The sequence below is a fragment of the Pogoniulus pusillus genome, chromosome 33, assembly GCF_015220805.1.
Source record: "Pogoniulus pusillus isolate bPogPus1 chromosome 33, bPogPus1.pri, whole genome shotgun sequence".
In the NCBI taxonomy this organism is placed as follows: domain Eukaryota; kingdom Metazoa; phylum Chordata; class Aves; order Piciformes; family Lybiidae; genus Pogoniulus; species Pogoniulus pusillus.
In genome coordinates this window covers 6,499,601-6,517,992 of record NC_087296.1, presented here as the reverse complement: position 1 = coordinate 6,517,992, position 18,392 = coordinate 6,499,601, and the positions used below count along the sequence as shown (strand labels likewise).

At 42.7% G+C, this 18,392-nt stretch overlaps 1 protein-coding gene and 1 long non-coding RNA gene across 7 annotated transcripts in view; both read left to right on the top strand.

Moving 5' to 3' along the window:
* HS3ST5 (heparan sulfate-glucosamine 3-sulfotransferase 5) overlaps positions 1-18,392 on the top strand; it is a 201,647-nt gene that overhangs the window by 39,696 nt on the left and 143,559 nt on the right. The window lies entirely within an intron of this gene.
* LOC135189635 (uncharacterized) overlaps positions 4,554-18,392 on the top strand; it is a 932,873-nt gene continuing 919,034 nt past the window's right edge. Inside the window, exon 1 of the long non-coding RNA XR_010308179.1 lies at positions 4,554-4,589. This is a non-coding gene — a long non-coding RNA (uncharacterized LOC135189635). The remainder of the gene's footprint in view (positions 4,590-18,392) is intronic.

Below are 18,392 nucleotides of genomic sequence, written 5' to 3'. Positions count from 1 at the left end.
ACACAGGATCACGCCGCCTGTTTTCCACAGACTCTTCCCGGGCAGAGGGGAGTGCCGCAAGCAGCTGAACAGTGCAGTTCTTTGCCCTCATGGCTTTGTTTTCACCCAGTATCCATGGTGCAACAGCTAAACTTTTGCTGCATCTCGTGACTGTGTTTTTCCCTACTCAGATGCTCATTACCAGCTGGTATAAGTCTAGAAAAAGTGGACCCTTTGTCATTATTAAAGAAACAGTGAGCTTGCAAGCAAGCACCAGCCAGCTCCAGCCAAAACCAATACTGCACCATGCTCTAGGTGCATCTAATCTGGCAGGGGTCCATTCCAACTCCTCTAATTCTGTGATTCACGTTGGAAGGAAAGGAAAACAAGAACAAACTATGGTGTTCTCTCCTGTCAGAATTTTGCCTCAGAGCTCCATGAGTCTTTCCTAGATCCACCCTTGCCTATTGCTCATCCTCCTATTAGGTCTTCTTTTCTGTGCTGATTTTCTTTCCAGTCATTTTTTTGCAGCTGAGATGTGACCTTTGAAGCTCTAGCTCATCACAGCAGAGAGCTAATGTATTTTGCTTTCGTTTCCAGTTGTATAAACTATGTCTCTCGTTTAGATGCAGCAGTTAAAAACCTAAACTTTCCTGAATCCAAAATGAGCAGTGGGCAGCATCTGAATGGGTTCTAAGTATGAAAAGAAAATTGAATTCCTCATTTAGTGGCATTAATTAACATTTTTGTTTGTTCAGTGCCTTCATTGTTTATTTTAATATCAATATTTTATTAAGCGTTGAGAAAAAAACCTGCAGTTCTCGGTAAAATGCAAATTCATGTTTGTTGCTTGAAATAAAAATGCAAATTCCTTCTTCCCACTTATCTCTTCAAAAAGAGAACACAGTAACAAAAAAGGAGAAAATTCTTTCTACCACCTGCATTTCTTTCTCTAACCTTGGCCACACAGGGAAGTTGAACAGGTGTCAAACAAAAAGGTGCATTAAAATGACCTTGCTAAATAGGTGAAAATCTGTATGTGGATGCTGTATTCATCTTACCAGTGTATTTTAGGGGTCATCTGAGACCAGATTTATAAATGAAACCACCTTTTCACTGATACAAAGCCTTGGACTTAGGAATACAGGCACAGAGGTCATCGTGTGAACCACTTCACCCCATAGCAACCAAACCCATATTAACCTTCATTTAGGATACTGTAGATTTCTAGGTCTTAGGGTAACTGCTCCATGAGTCTAACCAGCTTGAAGCTCTTCAGGGTGAAGACGTCATCCCCTGTCAAAAAACATGTTCACATGCTCGAAGATTAAAGGATCTGTCCATAGGCAGCTACGGAGGCAAACTCCGTGTGACACGGAGACGCAGGTCTAGGATCAAGCTGTATAGATTGCTACTGAACTGTACTGGTAGAGGCCACATAAAACTTTGGATAGAGTATTTTACCCTACTTCTATGAAGTGTTTAGACATGTTTTCATGTCCATGCAGGTGTCTATCACAGTATAACTATCAGCTATGACATATTAGCAAGTGACCAGGAGGCAATATGTTATCAGGCAGCAGCAACTTCACAGGAACTGTGCCTTATGCATGCTCCATTTCCTCATGATAAATGTGAGGCGTTTGATAAGGGTTACCCTTCATAAAGAGGCTAAGCTTCTTGACATGGACAGAGGATGCTGCAGAGTAAGATTATGTGTAAGGACATCAGAGCAGCTGATTTCTGGGACTACACTCCTGTGTTAAAGCTATATGCCAGACTGAAATCCAATTTAAGTTAAATCAGTGCAATTCTGCCCTGCAGAGGGGACATTAAGATTAGGTAGTACACACTAAAAGCTTATATTGGTCCAACCTACAATTTAAATAGTCACCCAGTGTAAATGGGCATATGTTAGTTCAATCCCACAGTCAAGAGGGATAGTGAACATTGTTCTAAGGCCAAATTTACATTACAGATTTTACTGGCATAGGTATATTAGCCAAAACCCTGACACTGCATGCTCTCATTGACACAACTATAGGCATAAAATCACCTCAAAGCATGTAAAGAAACAGTTAAGCCAAGAACATTCAGCTTTTGTCAGCAGTAGTGTCCATTCAAAGGTGCTGTTTCTGGCCACTCTAGATAAAACACCCTTAAGCAAAACTGTAATGAAGCAGAAGTGCTTGTTCAAAAGTCAGAAACAAATTATTTTGATAGTATATGTTATTCTGTTCAAGGAGCTGTTTTCAGCTGTACCTGCAGAGAAAGCTATTTTATCAGAGTGATCTATTTCTGTACTACAAAGGAGTGGCTGGTGTAATTCTATCAATGTAGCTCTTATCACCAAACCTGTTAAGTGCAGCCAGGCTCTCAAGATAACGTATTTATCATAGGAAGAGAAAAGGTGTGCTCCAGTAAAGTACACTTGCTAGAGTACAGTTTCTCTGATTTAAGCTGCCTTCTCAAGAGAAACATTTTGCTTGTCATATTCCAGTGTAAAATGCTCTCAGAATGACCCTGACCTTAGAAAACCTTTTATCTGCTTTGTCAGGGCTTACAGCATTCTATAGCTTCAACTGTAAAAGTAATAACTGCAGTGACTCTTTAAAACTATGTTTAAAAACTCTTTCTGTAGACTAATATTTAGGCTCCAAATATTTTTCTTTGGAAGCTGTGGCTGCATTTTTTTTTTCTAGGTTAGTACTTAAGTGTTCTTCTCTGGTCCTGAGACTTGATAAAGAAATGCACACAGATCCACACAAAAGTAAGGGAAAAGTTTAGCCTTGCACAGCATGAAAAGGAGATTTTCCCTGGTGAGAAACTGGAACACATATATTTGGGGTTCATTGTCATCTCTTTTTGAGGTTTTAGAGATATGCTACAACTGGAGTAGCATGTTGGCTGTTACTGGCCATGAGTTAAGGGTAGCATAAAGGACACTTTCCTGTGATCAGTCTTGTTCATGTACCTATTCCTACACTGTTCATGGGACCAAGAAGAAATGTTTTCCCAGCATAGGTCAGCAGAGATCATTGGACTTCTGTGCACTGTACTATGAGTCCTGTAGTATGATTAACCATGCAAGTTCAGCATTCATTTATTGCTAGATTTCTGAGAAACTGTGACACCATAGTTTCTTGCCTTGCTCACAACAGGTTAATCACCTGCAGATCAAAAAAGAAATGCAGTCCATCCAAAATACTGCATTCAAAACCGACAAATTGGTCTAGGGAATAACATGGAGAAGTCTGGGAAAGAGTTTGAAGTGGCTGTCAAATGCTGTGAAACCACATGGAAATCTTTACCTGTTTTTCCTGACCCGTGCCAATCTTAAGTCACTTTACTAGCAGCTGTCTAGCAGTGCAGGACTCTCACTCTCTCATGCATGTAACAGTTTGTCCAAGTAAGAAACGTTTAAAAGAGGATCCGGAGTACCTTAGCCCTGCTGGCATACTCTCAAGTATCTCTTTGCAGCCTGAAGATCCATTTTGGAAGGATCCAATATATTACATTTAAATTTTATCTCTTGTTTCCTTTCTTGTCTGGTCTAGTGACAGATCTGTGATGCAGAATATTCTGGAACAATGCAGAGGAGAGGACTGTGATCTGCAGGAGCTTTGGCTTTTTGCTTTGGGAGTTGGAATGTGCTTAGTGATAAGTCAAATATTTCCAGAACTGGAACAGAACATGTTTGTATGGTAAATGCACTCTGGAAGTATAATCAATTCATAGAATCTTTATGGGATGTTGTAAGAGTGGTATAAATAAGATCAATTTCTGCTCGTGCATTCCTTATTTTCCTGGTACCAGATTTGCAGAAATCCTGACAATTACAGGTGCAGAAAATGCTGAGTAGACTTGAACTGCTACATAATCCAGTTTTTCTGCATCTCAGACTGGACTCCTGAAATCTGGGGGCATTTAAAATTTTAACTTCCAAATATATATATCACTTATCAACCTGTAAAAGGGAACCAATGCTTCTCACAAAACATGGAGGGAAAAAGGTGTTAGGGTTGGCGAATTGATCAAGCAAAAAGGTAATGAGCATCTGAGTAGGGAAAAACACAGTCAAAAGCACGCCACGAGATGCAGCAAAAGTTTAGCTGTTGCACCATGGATACTGGGTGAAAACAAAGCCATGAGGGCAAAGAACTGCACTGTTCAGCTGCTTGCGGCACTCCCCTCTGCCCGGGAAGAGTCTGTGGAAAACAGGCTGCGTGATCCTGTGTGATCCTGTGTCCTGGCACACCCTGGGAGCTGCCATCCACTGCTGCCATTCCCAAAAAAGCCACTTCTGTGTGCAGGGCTGCTTGGGGTGTGTGCAGCACTGTTCTCGGCTGGAGCCGGCTGGTGCTTGCCTGGCACCTTACTGTTTCTTTCAGAATGACAAAGGGTCCATTTTTGGTAGCCAGAGCCCTGCAGCTGTCTCACCAGAATGCCTTAGCTTGTACAAGGAGCACCTGAGTCCTGTTTGGATCTCCTCCCACCCCAGGTGTGGCCACTTTGCCCTGCCTGCCTGCTGCCCTTTATATTCGGCCCCGGGGAGGTAAGCGCCAAGCTTGCCCATTGCGGGCAGAGGGATCCTCCTCCGATCGCCACCGGTGAGTCCCCATTTCTTGTGGTGTGCACTGGGTGTCTGGTGGAGGATTTCAAAGGCCGGGGGGCCTGGCTGGCCCCCCGGCTCGTTAGGGCTGTTAGGTCAACCTTGCTCCAACTTGCGCCGTTCCGAGAGTCACTTAAAGGTGGTGGGTGAGCTTTTTGGCAGGCTGCTTGTTTTTGCTGGGTTCTCCCGCAGTCCGAAGGCTCAGAAGACGTCTGCGGAGCGCCTGGAGAGAGTGCCCGGAGGAGGTGCCCGGAGAAGCGTCGCCCTACCGCGGAGGCAGCCTCGGAGAACTCGGAGCGAGGAAAAGGGAGTAAAACTGGGAGCTTCCTGGCACTGTTCAGTGTCAGAGCAGCCAAAGCTGTCTTGTTTTGTGATCGAGTTAAAACTTGGTTTACTCGCTATTGAGTAAAACGGGCCCTAAGTGCTAAGGACTGCAATCTGCAGTGACAAGCTGACCCCGAGATGTAATTTTGGGTGGGTTTTTCCTTGGTTTGAGGGGTTTCGGCTTTGTTATCTCCCGAGTGTATGTCCTAGGAACGCAGGAGAAATTGCCGAGCCCTTGCAGCCTGCGGCAGGTACTTAAGGTGAGTGCTCTGAGCCTCGCAGCCAAAGCTGTGACTGCGCCGTTCAGAGGAACATTCTGTGGTGGGAAGCGTTAGCAACTTCACGTTTCACGTGGACGAAGTGAAGTTTAGAGCTTCACCTAACTTTTGTAGTCAGTGAGTAGGCAGAAGACCAAAGAAATCAGTTAGCTTTCCATGGGCTTGTTTTCTTCTCTCTTTCCTTACTTTTGCTTGTGTTCTAATCAGCTGCTTTTTTCTGTGGGATTTCTTGTTTCAACAGGAGTGATCGCCTGAAGATTCGTTCTTGGGAGAAATGCTTGCCCTGTGCAAGGATGCATTTTCCAAAGGAGACTCTCCTGTGCCGTGCAACCTCTCGTGAGAGAGTTGGGACAGGTGGAGCTGGTCCAAATTAGCTCGCACACGTTTACACAAAGCATTGCAATCACAGCACCACAGAGTTAGGCAGGCTGCAATAAAACCTGTTAGATTGAGTCCAACCTCTCCCCCGACCCTTTCTAATAAACTAGACCATGGCACTAAGTGCCTCGTCCCATTGTTTCTCGATCATCTCCAGGGATGGTGTCTCCACCTCCCCCAGGCAGCCCATTCAAATGCCAATCACTCTTTCTGTAGCGCACATCTTCCTAACATCTAGCATAAAGCTGCCCTGGCACAGCTTGAGGCTGTGTCCCTTTGTTCTGACCAACCCCACCTGGCTACAATCTACTTTCAGGTAGTTGTTGAGAGCAAAGAGCTCGACCCTGAGGCTCCTGCAGGCTGCATGCCTCCTGTTCCCTCAGCTGCTCAAGTGAGAGCTGTTAACTCTGTCCTCCTCCATGGTGGTTATTTTGAATCTTCCAAGGATAGCCCTCTGGAAGTTTCCGAAGCAGGCTGACTTTTCAATGCAGTCTGTGTTTCAGGTCCAAGTCCCATGAAGTAAACATCCAGTGTCACATTTAACAAGTGCTGTGCAGTCAGCTTGGCAAAGGTGCCTTTTTAAGACAGAATAGCTTTCTGATGAATTACTGTGAGTTTCTACAGTTTAACAATACAAACTCGGCATAACCAAAGGTAACTTAATGTGGGTTTTTAAGTTTAAAGTATTTTGGATTTTTTTTTGTTCCAAGTAGGTTATGCTTTATGGCTTTATCCCTTTGCTGAAAGGAGTCTTTACTGATACACAAGACCTATGAAGTGGCACAGTGTTCATGTCTAAAGCATTCTTAGGAGCCTTCACCAAAGAAGAATTCCGAAACCCCCCCAAGCAATCTAATCTGCCACCTGTCTGTGCTGTTAACAAGTCTCATCTGCTGCTTGAATTAAGGCTGTAGTTGCTTCTTGCTCCTATTCTGTCAGGAGCATATCATGTGTAAGCTGCATCCCTCCTTGTCTGCAAGTGGCTGTACATTTCCATCTCCATTTGAGCCCTTACCGTTATTTATGCCAGTTCACCAGGTTTGGAGTCCTTTTGGGGTGTGTGCATGTGTTTTTTCTCCCTGTCTGTAAATCAGACCAGTGACATGGTGTTATTTTTATTTTAAAAGCCAAGTTTTTTTCTTTCCCTTTCTCCTCTCTTTTAAGCACTTGATTTCTCAGGTCCAGTTTAAAATACAGCCATGTGAAGATCAGAATAACTGAGGGAAGAGAGCTCTCCAAGGGGCTACTGAGACAGGTAGCTAAATGCAGAGGAAGTAAACAGGGTTTGGGATGTTATTAATGACATGGTTAAAGTTAAACCACACTGCAGGTCTCTGATCACAGGCTCTGCTCCCAGTGCATTCCTGACTGGCAGTGCATTTTCCAATTGAACGTAGTCAGGAGATCGCAGTGTAGTGAATGAGCAGTGATGGAGCTGAACCAACGTAACCACACAAATTTCATGAAAGATGTGGTTCCCAAACAGTCTGCATGCTTTGCTGTTCCTCTTTATTGTCTCAGCTTCTGCTGCTCCCTATCCTCTTTCCCCTTTCTCATGCTCTCTCTCTTGCACAAGCTCTGGCACACCTGCAGCCCCACAGTACTTTTCCTTCACCAATTTGGCTGAAGTATGCTTGCACTACTTTTTCCTGAACTAATGAGCTGTACTGGTTCAGCAAAGTGTCCCACAAGTAGCAGGAGGTGAGCCTGCCCCAGAGTGGGGGCAGGAATGAGAAAGTGCACTGTCACTTCATGCAGCAGCCTCTTCGGGGTGGGTCTTGAACTTACAGAATCATTAAGGTTGGAAAAGATTCTCAAGGTCTCTAAGTCCAACCATCCACCTAACACTACTATGATTGCTGAACTGTCTCTCAAATCCCTAAATCATGTCCCAAACTCTCTTACACCATAAGCAACAGCAAGATGTTATTCATTCCTCGTCCTAAATAAATCATGTGGCAAGGATGCTGTCTTATCGGCAGGGCTTTTCACATGCAAACCCTGAAGCCTCGTAAAGCTGTGTCTGCTAGGATTGCACTGCAGCTCAGTCACGCTTCCTCCTCATTTGTGTGACTAGCCCCATGGACTCCAGGAGAGCTCAGCACAGTTAATAAGTGTTTACGCTGGGAAAAGGGACTAGGGAAAGGGTCATTATTTTAATCAATAGAATGAACTTCATTTTCCTTAAATATGGCAGAAACACACTGACTGCAAAAAAGGGAGGAAAAAAAGGGAATGTAAGGCATGCAGGGCAGCATCTGAAGCATGGCAAACTCTGCCTTCTTTCCTTGAAGGCAGCAAGAGTTTGAGCTCAAGTCTCTCTGTGAGATAAGGGACAGCAGTGCCTTGACACTCCACTTACTGTCGCGGTAGATGAATGGCTTCCCTCAACCTGTTAGACCACTTCAGCTGTGAGGGAAACAAGTCATCAGGGAAGGACATGGACAAGCACCCAGGTGCAATCCTTGCCTGGAACATAATTAGTGTGACCTGCTGTAACAAGGTAGACCTAGACTTTGATACTTGTGCTTTTACACAATTTGTTATTCTAGAAATTAGGAATAATATTGCAGAGGCCAACACCTGAAATCCTCCCTTCTCCTCAATTCTGTTCTTTTATTGTAAACAGCAGCTTTCTTTTTTCCATTTCTCCTCTAAACTCCCATATTCCTAAAAATCTGAAATTCTAATCTTTGCCTTGATACTTGTCTTCTGATTAAAGTTAAGCAGTCTAACAAATGCACCTAGCAGAAGATACACATAACTTCTTAGCAGGCAGAATCTCTCATGAATGATTAACAGATTGCTCATATCTTATTTGCCTTCATGTTGCTGATAGTCTGCACAACTAAAGGTTAGGATCATTTTTTGTAATTCCCATTTCTCCTCGAGTCTGTTTTGCTTGTGAAGAGTGGACTGTACATATAGAAGGCAAGAGCTAGTCATAGACCCTGATTTCCTCTTTCTTTCCTTTGAGAGTTTTTGCTAAAATTGGGTGGGTATTACACTTAGCTCATCCCACACTTGCTGCCTTCTCAAAGACTGGCCCTACACACAATAAGGTTTAAAAATAAGTCAAGCTTATTGAAATATTGAGAGCATAGATTTTTCTGCTGAGTTGACAAAAAAGAATCTCTACTTGCATTGTAGTTCTTTATGGCAATGTTGCATTGTGTAAGGAGAAAATAGAAACCTCAGTTTCAAATCCAGATATACATTCTCATGATTTTATTTCTAGTAAGCTTTATATTCTAATACCAAATATTTCTCTAGTGAAGAAACTGTTCATTCAGCATCCCCCCTTCCACCTTACAGCTTTTGGAATCAGTATCCTGTTCTGTTTAGGATTCTCCTAGTGTTCTAAATAAACCTGGAGGTTGAATTTTAGCATTAAAATAAGTTCTTCATAAAGCACTGAGTTCCTCTTAATTGTCATAAAATATTACAGGATCACAGGATGTTAGGGGTTGGAAGGGACCCAAGAAGATCATCAAGTCAAACTCCCCTGACAGAGCAGGACCACACAATCTAGTACAGATCACAGAGGAACACATCCAGACAGGCCTTGAAAGTCTGCAGAGAAGGAAACTCCACAACCCCTCTGGGCAGCCTGTTCCACAGCTCTGTGACTCTTACAGTCAAGAAATTCCCCCTTGTGTTGAGGTGGAACCTTCTGCACTGCAGCTTAGATCCATTGCTCCTTGTCCTATCCCAGGGAGCAAGTGAGCAGAGCCTGTCCCCCCAACTCCTGACCCCCAGCCCTCAGATATTTATAAGCATTTATCAAATCCCCTCTCAGTCTTCTCTTCTCCAGAGTAAACAGTCCCAGGTCCCTCAGCCTCTCCTCATAAGGCATGCCCTGCTGTCCCCTAATCATCCTGGTAGCCCTCCAGCAGATCCCTGTCCGTCTTACACTGGGGAGCCCAAAACTGAATGCAGCATTCAATGTGAGGTCTCATCAGGGCAGAGATCCTCCCTTGATCTGCTGGACATGCTCTTCCTAGTACACCCCAGGAACACATTGGCCTTCTTGGCCACAAGGGCACATTGCTGTCCCATAGCTAATCAATGCAATATTACTCAGTGGAATATCATCCCTACTAAAATGAGCTTTAGTTATGACAGTTACCATGAATTTCCAGGATTTGCCTTTCAGCAGAGGTGCACACCACCGATACTTCTTCAAACTATCTTCCATGGTATATTTGAAGAGGAGTGTTGCTTTCACTCTTGCAGAGTAGTAACAAAGATTCCTTCTTCCTGCTTGCTGCTGAAGTACAGAAGTAAATGGTAGTTGCTGTGATTGCTTGCTAATACAAGTGGGTTCCTACTTAACCTCTGCTTCACAGTGTTTCAAATCAGCATCATGCAGTTCAATACCCATCGTGTGACAACATGAACTTCTCTAAATATCACAGTGACATACAAGATCTGTATTTTCTTAGCTGGGCAGGTTTTCTGGCAGCTGACTGTGCAGCAGTACGTGCAAAGATGGGTAAAGAATTTTTTCTTTATTGTCTTATTTGCTTACAGTCTCCTCCATACAGGCCTAGCTGTATACAGAGTTCAAGGTGAAAAGTTTGGTTTGCAGAGAGCATTTGGAATCCCACTCTGATCCTTTCATGATGTTTCAATAATGGCATCTGGAAGACATCTGTGAATACTCAGAATTTTCTAAGTCTAGTCAACTGCTAATTGTCTTGAGCCTAAAAAAAGAGCAGTAATGAAGTATTTGTCATTTCAAACCCACAACATGGTATGCAGAAGTTATTGGTTTTTGTACAGTGAACACTTCTAAAAGCTGATTCATTCAGTGCTCAACACATCATTCTAGACTGCTTTTTGAATGCAAATTAAATTGCATCTGAAAATGTAATAGCAATGGCTAACTAGAGGAGAGGATTTACCTATATCTTAGGTCAAGATGTTGACACTACTCATATGTTAGAAAGAAAGAAGGAAGGGAAAAGGGAATTTGTGATCCCACATCACTGGATTTTAGCAATAAATAAAAGTGAACTGGAAAGCTGCACCACCGCAGGAAGGCTTCAGTAATTCATGCCCCTATGAAGACTGTCAAGAAGTGTGTCATTTTTCTTTCTCACCAGAGGTTGATCCTTGCTACTTCAAAGTGTAAGCCAAGATCAGTTCTGAACAGAAAAATGAAATGAGAAACAGAGAAGTAAATACATGTGGAACACTGAAGAAGGGTTGAATGCTGGATACAATATTTCTAGATATTTTTGTAGTTCATTTTCACTTAATGCTTCTGGCACTTAGCACAGAGACAAGTTGCTGCTCACAAAGTTGTTCGTTTTGTTCTGCCATGTTGAGATGTGCAACAAGACTCAGCTACGTAGGATGAGGATTAAGGGTCATTCTTTTAAAAGTGTTTGCCCTTTTCCCCCTGTATTTAAATCAGGGAAATGGCCTTTTGCTGGTGACAGTTGCTGCTCTGTGCATAGTTGTTCAGGTAGGCAGAGCACAGGCTACTGCTCTCCTTACCACAGACTTTCTTAGATTGGAAAGGACCTTCAAGATCATCTACTCCAATCATTAGTTTCACACTGACAGGTCCTTGACTAAACCAAATCTCTCAGCACAACATCTAATCTCTGTGAATTGCTATGGTTGGAAAGGACTACCAGGATCATCCAGTCCAACCTTCATCCCAGCATACTTCATCACCAGACCATAGCCTGAAGCTCCACATCCACTCTCCTTTTAAACACCTCCAGGGATGCCAACTCCACCACCTCCCTGGGCAGCCTGTTCCAGTGCATGACCACCTGCTCAGGAAAGAACTTCCTCCCAACATCCAACCTAAACCTCCCCTGATGCAACTTGAGGCCATTTCCTCTTGTCTATCATCAGTAATTTGGGAGAAGTGACCAGCTCCAGCCTCACTACAACCTCCTTTTAGGTAGTTGTACAGAGCAATAAGGTCCCCTCTCAGCCTCCTCCTCTCCAGACTAAACACCCCCAGCTCCCTCAGCCACTCCTCACAGGTCATGTGTGCCAGACCTCTCCCCAGCCTCATCGCCCTTCTCTGCACCCTCTCCAGCACCTCAATGTCCCTCCTGTACTGTGGTGACTAAAACTGGACACAGTACTTGAGGTGTGGTCTCACAAGTGTGGTCAGCAGGAGCATGAACATAAACTTATGATCACATACTCTATAACTTTTCAGGAGCTCTCTCCACTAGCTGGAATTCCAAAACTGTCATAAGGTACAGCCCCATGTAGTGCAAGTTACAATTTTTAAGGGCAGAGAATTTAATTTTAATCAACTGCATTTTTTTGTCATTCAAACTGCATGGTGTCCTTTGTCTTTATAAATCTTTCATATTATAGCTGAGAAAAACAAGTGTGATAGTTTGGGTGTTCCCTGCCCCCCCTGCTCTTTGCAAAATCACCCAGACTAGACTCAGCAGCTCTGGAAATTGAATAAAGCTTTCTATTTACAGCTTAGCACAAGATACAGGCAGATAGTTACAATATATATATACAGTTATATACAGGAATATACAAGTTTAAAGGTAACGCCGAAACACAGCAGCCTTCCCAGAAACCTGAGACCCCAGGAGGGGCTCTCAACCACCCTTCCACCTCCTTCCCACCCCTCTCCCTTAGCCTATATCTTGCCTCATGTTTAAGGCAGCTTGGAGGGCCAGCCAGGGAGGGGGGGGGTGTGTTAGGAAGCAGGTGGATTAGTCACACAGACAGCAGGTTAGGTTAGAGAGAGAGAGAAGTTCAACCCAAAGCCCAGACAGCGACTGCATTATCTGTGTTTTTGTTCTTGTTCTTATCTATCTCAGCAAGCCTATGAGTGCAGTAGACATCATCATTGTTTCCCTTTCACAGCCTGTAATCTCATTCTTCTCACCAAACCATTCTAGCTAGCTTCAAACTAGCACAAGAAGCAAACAACCCCCCAGTTGGGAATACTATCTAGATATGTGAAATTTCTAAAGCTGTCTAGAGTTATCAGAGACATCTGGAAATGAAGAACATTGAGAATTTCTAAAGGCAGCTGCAAGGAAGTGTATTGTAACTAATACTATCTGCTACAAAGACTCCTGCAGTGGCTTAACAGTTAATCCTCTGTTCAGACCTCATGTAAAACATTAGGTGACAGAATAAGTCGCAGAAACATACTACAGCTAATATCACAAATGTACTGTTGAACTAGATTCTGAAGTCAGTATCTTCACCCAGACTACAACTTGATCTGTTTTATCCCCAAAAATGCCATCTTTGTCTGGCAAATATTCTTTCTGTCATGCTAGGTGATGGATAAAGCACATTAAAATCACCACAACCTTACAACTTCTTCTAGGAGTTGTGGTTTATGCTGACTTTATTGCACCTGTCAGCTCTAGAATGTGCATATATTTTAGCCTTCCAAACAATCAATACTAAGCCTAGTAACACTGACTATTCTTTTCATTGATGATTTTATCACTAATCAGTTGACTTTGCATCTCCTGATAAAAAGCATTGGTGTGATTATCTCAGAGTTCAGAAGACCGTGAGAATGTCAAACAAATACAGGTGTAATCAAATTTAAAGGTTGCAAAAGCCTAATGATGTACAAGTGGCTGAAATGTTTGTCTAGTGTGTAAAAATGGAAGAGAATTCTGACTGTGGAATATATTAAAATCAAACTGTAGAGTGTGTTCTTTTTTCTCTAAGTAATCACATTTTGATTATCTTATCTCAGAAATAAAACACTGCAGCAGAAGACTGAAAGGGATTTGAGGCAAACTAACTTATGAAAGCAATATTTAAGGGAAAGTGATGAGTTCACACTTAAGGAGAAAAGGAGCCTGAAGGGAGAGCTCTTTATGTTCTACGAGTACCTGAAAGGTGGTTGGAGTGAGGTGGACGTTGATCTCTTCTCTCTAGTAAAAAGTGATAGGACAAAAGGAAATCATAGAACCAGCCAGGTTGGAAGAGACCTCCAAGATCATCCAGTTCAACCTATCCCCCAGCCCTGTGTAATCAACTAGACCATGGCATTAAGTGCCCCATATAGTCTTTTCTTCAACACCTCCAGATATGACAACTCCACCACCTCCCTGGGCAGCCCATTCCAATGCCAATCACTCTCTCTGCCAACAACTTCCTCCTAACATCCAGCCTAGACCTCCCCCAGCACAACTTGAGACTGTGTCCCCTTGTTCTGTTGCTGGTTGCCTGGCAGAAGAGACCAACCCCACCTGGCTACAATGACCTCAAGTTAGACCAGGGGAGGTTAAGGATGGATGTTAGAAGAAACTTCTTCACTGAAAGGGTTCTTCTCCCCAGGGAAGTAGTTGAATCCATATCCCTGGATGTGTTTGAAACATGCAGGGACATGGTTTACCATTAGACTTGGTAGGCTTAGGTTATAGAATCATAGAATCAACCAGGTTTGAAGAGACATCCAAGATCATCCAGTCCAGATGGTTGGATTCAATAATCATAAAGATATTTTCCAACTGAAAGATTTTATGATTCTAAAGCAAAAATCTAGAACTGTTGAAAAAGAAGTGGGACAGGGATTAAAAAGAAGAAAGGGATAGCTTTATAGCACTTGTGAAAAGAGTTTTACACCTAAAGAGTTGAAGCAAACGAGGAACAAAAGCCCAAGGGTAATGATGAACAGCAGAAACCTGCACACACAAAAAATAGAAAAGAAAAACATTAATGAAGACAAGGTCCTAAGAGGAACATTAAGGATTATAATAGGTCAGTTTATTGAAAATTGAAGATAGGAAAAATGCACTAATGCAGAAAAAGAAAGATGTACCAGTTACCACTCTCAATCCATCTGGCATAGACATGGAAATAAAAGGTTACAGTTCATCCAGGGATAGACAGTGGCATAAGGCAAATGTTCTTTTTCTGGTACACCACAAGTGCTGCATTTTAACTTCTTAGTTGGATCACTAGAGGACAGTGGACAGATCAGGTGGATGAGCTTTTTGTAAGCATTTTTACATGTACCTGGCAGAATTACCCAGCTGCAACTGGGGATTTTAACTGTAGATAGAGTATTGCAGAGATGTGCTGCCCAGCAGTTTCTAAGGATGTAGCTGTGAGAAGATTTGGATACAAAACTTCAAGAAAGGATTTAGAGGGAGATGTTTTTCTGGACTGATCCCAGCCAACAGAAAGAGATTCACTGAACTGTGAAGCCTGAAGACAACTTGGATGAGAATGACAGTGAATTGACAGAGTTCACAGCTTTCAGAGGAGAGCCTAGAGAGCAGAATACCAAAACAAAAGCAAGCAGGAGAATTTGCAGACACTGAGATTTGAGAAGTAAGCTTGTTGGGAAAGGAGGTAAGCAAAACAGGCAGCTCCTTTAGCAATCAGTTTTAAAAGCTGAGCTTCACACTTCTCCTTTCTCAAGGAAATATAGAAAGAGACTGAATCACAAACCATTTAACAACTCTTAGACAAGCAGAAAAACTAAGGAAAAGGAGAAGTAGATGGGAATACTATGAACAAAGTGTAAGAACAAAGCAAAACACCACAGAGATACAGTAGAGAGAGCTACAGTTAGGAGGGACACCAAAGCTCCTCTCTCATTAAAGAGAAGGCCTGTTAGGTGTTCTTCATTCAGACAGAGTTTGGGTATACCAAAATTTGTACAACACATCCCCCCACCCCTGCCTTGGTCCTCTAATATGTTGGTGTATTTAATGACATAAAGTACAAGATAAGTACTCTGGGGTCTCACCAGAGCAGAGTAGAGGATGCTTTCTTTCCTATGACTTCAAAGAGGGCATGGATGTCTACACTCACATTTGTTGGCATCTGTAGCTGACATCTGTCAAGTTTGTTTAGCCAAAGTATTGGTCACAACAGAAGATTTATCTTCTAAAAGATGACTCTTAGAGATGAGTCATTGGAGGCTTTTTGTTGTTATTTTGTTCCTTTCTGTTTAATTCAAATTTTGTCTTTAGGTCATAGTTCAGGCTGAGGGAGCTGGGGTTGTTCAGCCTGGAGAAGAGGACCCTCCAGGAAGACCTGATAGCAGCCTTGCAGTACCTAAAGGGGGCTACAAGAAGGATGTAGAGAGTCTGTTTACAAAGGCCTGTGGTGATAGGACAAGAAGCAGTGGCTTCATACTAGAGAAGCACAGCCTAGATTGGATGTTAGGACTTTCTTATTCATCCTGTACCCTTGGTAAAACTTACTTAATTCTGTATATAAAAACGAGATTTAAATTATATTACCCATAGCCTAAAGCAATAAGCATTTATTTTAATTTGTAAAAGGGTAAAACATATTTTGCTGTCTGTATAGTTCTGTATTATCTAATTCTTTTTAGCAAATATTGGATGAAGAAAGAATTTTGTCTACTTCTACTCTTCTTCAGCATTCTTCTCTTCTGGCAGAACACAGATAAAGAAATACTAATCATTTAATCTTTCCTTCCAAATCCAGTGCATGGTCTAGGGCTCAGAGCAGACATTTCCATTTTCTAGGTCTATCTGCAAAACAATTCACTGATTTGTTTGGCAATTTAGTTTCCACAAGATAGCTACAATTACTTGAAGGTAGTCTCTTTTGCAACTGTCAGTGTTCTGGATTTGTCTTCTACCCACAGACATTATTTGGGTATGTTTTACTTCTTTGGGGGAATAAAAAGCAATAAAATAGTTATGATAAAGCAGTGACTAATTCTGAAGCAAAATGTGTTTTTCTTTTAGTGGAAGAGCAGAGCCAATGGTGTGTTACAGAGATGGTCGCAGAGTCTTGGCTGCTACTAAGACCACAAACAGCAATCAGTGATCTCTGTGGTTAGTGCTTTCTATTCAGAACATAGATTCACAAAACCACAGAGTATTAGGGGTTGGAAGGGACCTCGAAAGCTCATCCAGTCCAACCCCCCTGCTTGAACAGGATCACCTACACCAGATCACACAGGGATGCATCCAGGCTTGTAGATTGTAGCTGACCATGAGCCAGCAGTGTGCCCAGGTGGCCAGGAGAGCAAATGGCATCCTAGCCTGGCTCAGGAACAGTGTGGTAAATAGGACAAGGGAGGTTATTCTTCCCCTGCACTCAGCACTGCTCAGGCCCTGGAACAGGTTGCCCAGGGAGGTAGTGGAAGCCTCATCCCTGGAGGTGCTTAAGGCCAGGCTGGATGAGGCTCTGGACAGCCTGATCTAGTATGAGGTGTCCCTGCCCAGGGTAGAGGGGTTGGAACTAGATGACCCTTGTGGTCTCTTCCAACCCTGACTGATTCTCTGATTCTGTGATCATAGATAGTGTGTTCAGTTTAGCATCACTCATCAGCTCCTCATGTCATAGCTTCTCCTTCTGCTGTTTTAAAGCAAACCATGTACAGTGTCTATAAACACCACCACTAATTACTAGCATGAAGTTCAAGAACAGACCTCCTGACTATGTTTAATCTTCTATCAAAGCTCAGAATCTCTCAAAGACAATCTTACAAAACCATGTCCTACCCTGGAGACTGCATAATATTATACATCTGCACAGACCTTGAACAAGGTTTCAGAGTCAGGAGACTATAGAGACTGAATCAAATTTCTTTGTTGTCTCCCTGGGGTCAGTGACAAACCAACAGCTGCTTGTTGCCATCAATAATGGTCTGTCTGCTGCTGCTGCTGCAGAGAAAAGTAAGATAAGTTTGGATTCTTCTGATTCAGCTCAGTGGAGTGGAGGACTGGCCGTACAGATTTCAGACCAGGTGCACTGTTGTTGGCTAAGCAGAATGGATAATGCTGATGCTTAATTACTGCTTGCTTGCATAAGTCACAGATCACATGGTAAAAAAGAGGAAGGGAGATTTGCAAGGTGAGATATTTTGTTGAACATGTTCTATATAACATAGCCAAACAGTACTGAGATCAGAAAGCTGTTTTGGGGCTTTTAAAATAAACTAGATTTGTGTTTCCTGGTGAAAACTGTCTTTTAGCTACTGCTGCAACTGATTTTTATATGCTTTTCTGTAACATGTTTGTATTTCTGGAAGGGCAGAAAGTCACCAGTGAAGGTGAAGACTGATAGAGTAAAAATTTCCTCTGGTGATGATAATGAGATTCATTGATAGCTCCTGTTTCTGCTTTGGGGAGGGAAAGAGTGGGAGCTTTCAGAAACCCAGCTACAGTCCTTTTAGTCTCAAGGGCTCCCTCCGGTTTTAATAATTTATAGCAACGTAAAGAGTAGCTTGTAGGAGTCAAAGTGCATTTCTTTCCATGCTTTTTCCCTGTGCTTTGAACACCTGCCTGCTGGGAGCTGTCAGAAGGGGTGCTTGTTCCTTGAGACTCTCCTGTAACAGTGACCTTTCTGCATGGAGAGCCCAAAGTGAATCTAGCGGCATTAAAATACCCCAGCAAAGCAAATAATGCTGCAAAGAGCCTTCTGCTGATATTTATCACAGCTCAAGTGGCTGGGACACTTCAAAAAGATCATCTGTGGCATGCATTTCTGAAATATGCCACTTCATATTGCAAATACTTCAGTGCAAATGTGTTTAAAAAACAAAAGTGTTGGTTTTTTTTTTTTTCTTTCTAAGGCAAATCTAAAGACTCATGAACTAGAAGGCTTCAAAGATTCAAAATAAGAAGTTCAATAAGTTTCAGATTAGGTTAGGAATTTCACCCTGCTTTCAGCATTGGAATGGGCTGCCCAGGGAGGTGGTGGAGTTGCCATCCATGGAGGTGTTCAAAAAGGACTGGACGAGGCACTGAGTGTCATGGTCTAATTGATTGGACAGGGCTGGGTGCTAGGTTGGACTGGATGATCTTGGAGGTCTCTTCCAACCTGGTTGATTCTATGATTCTATTTGCATAATC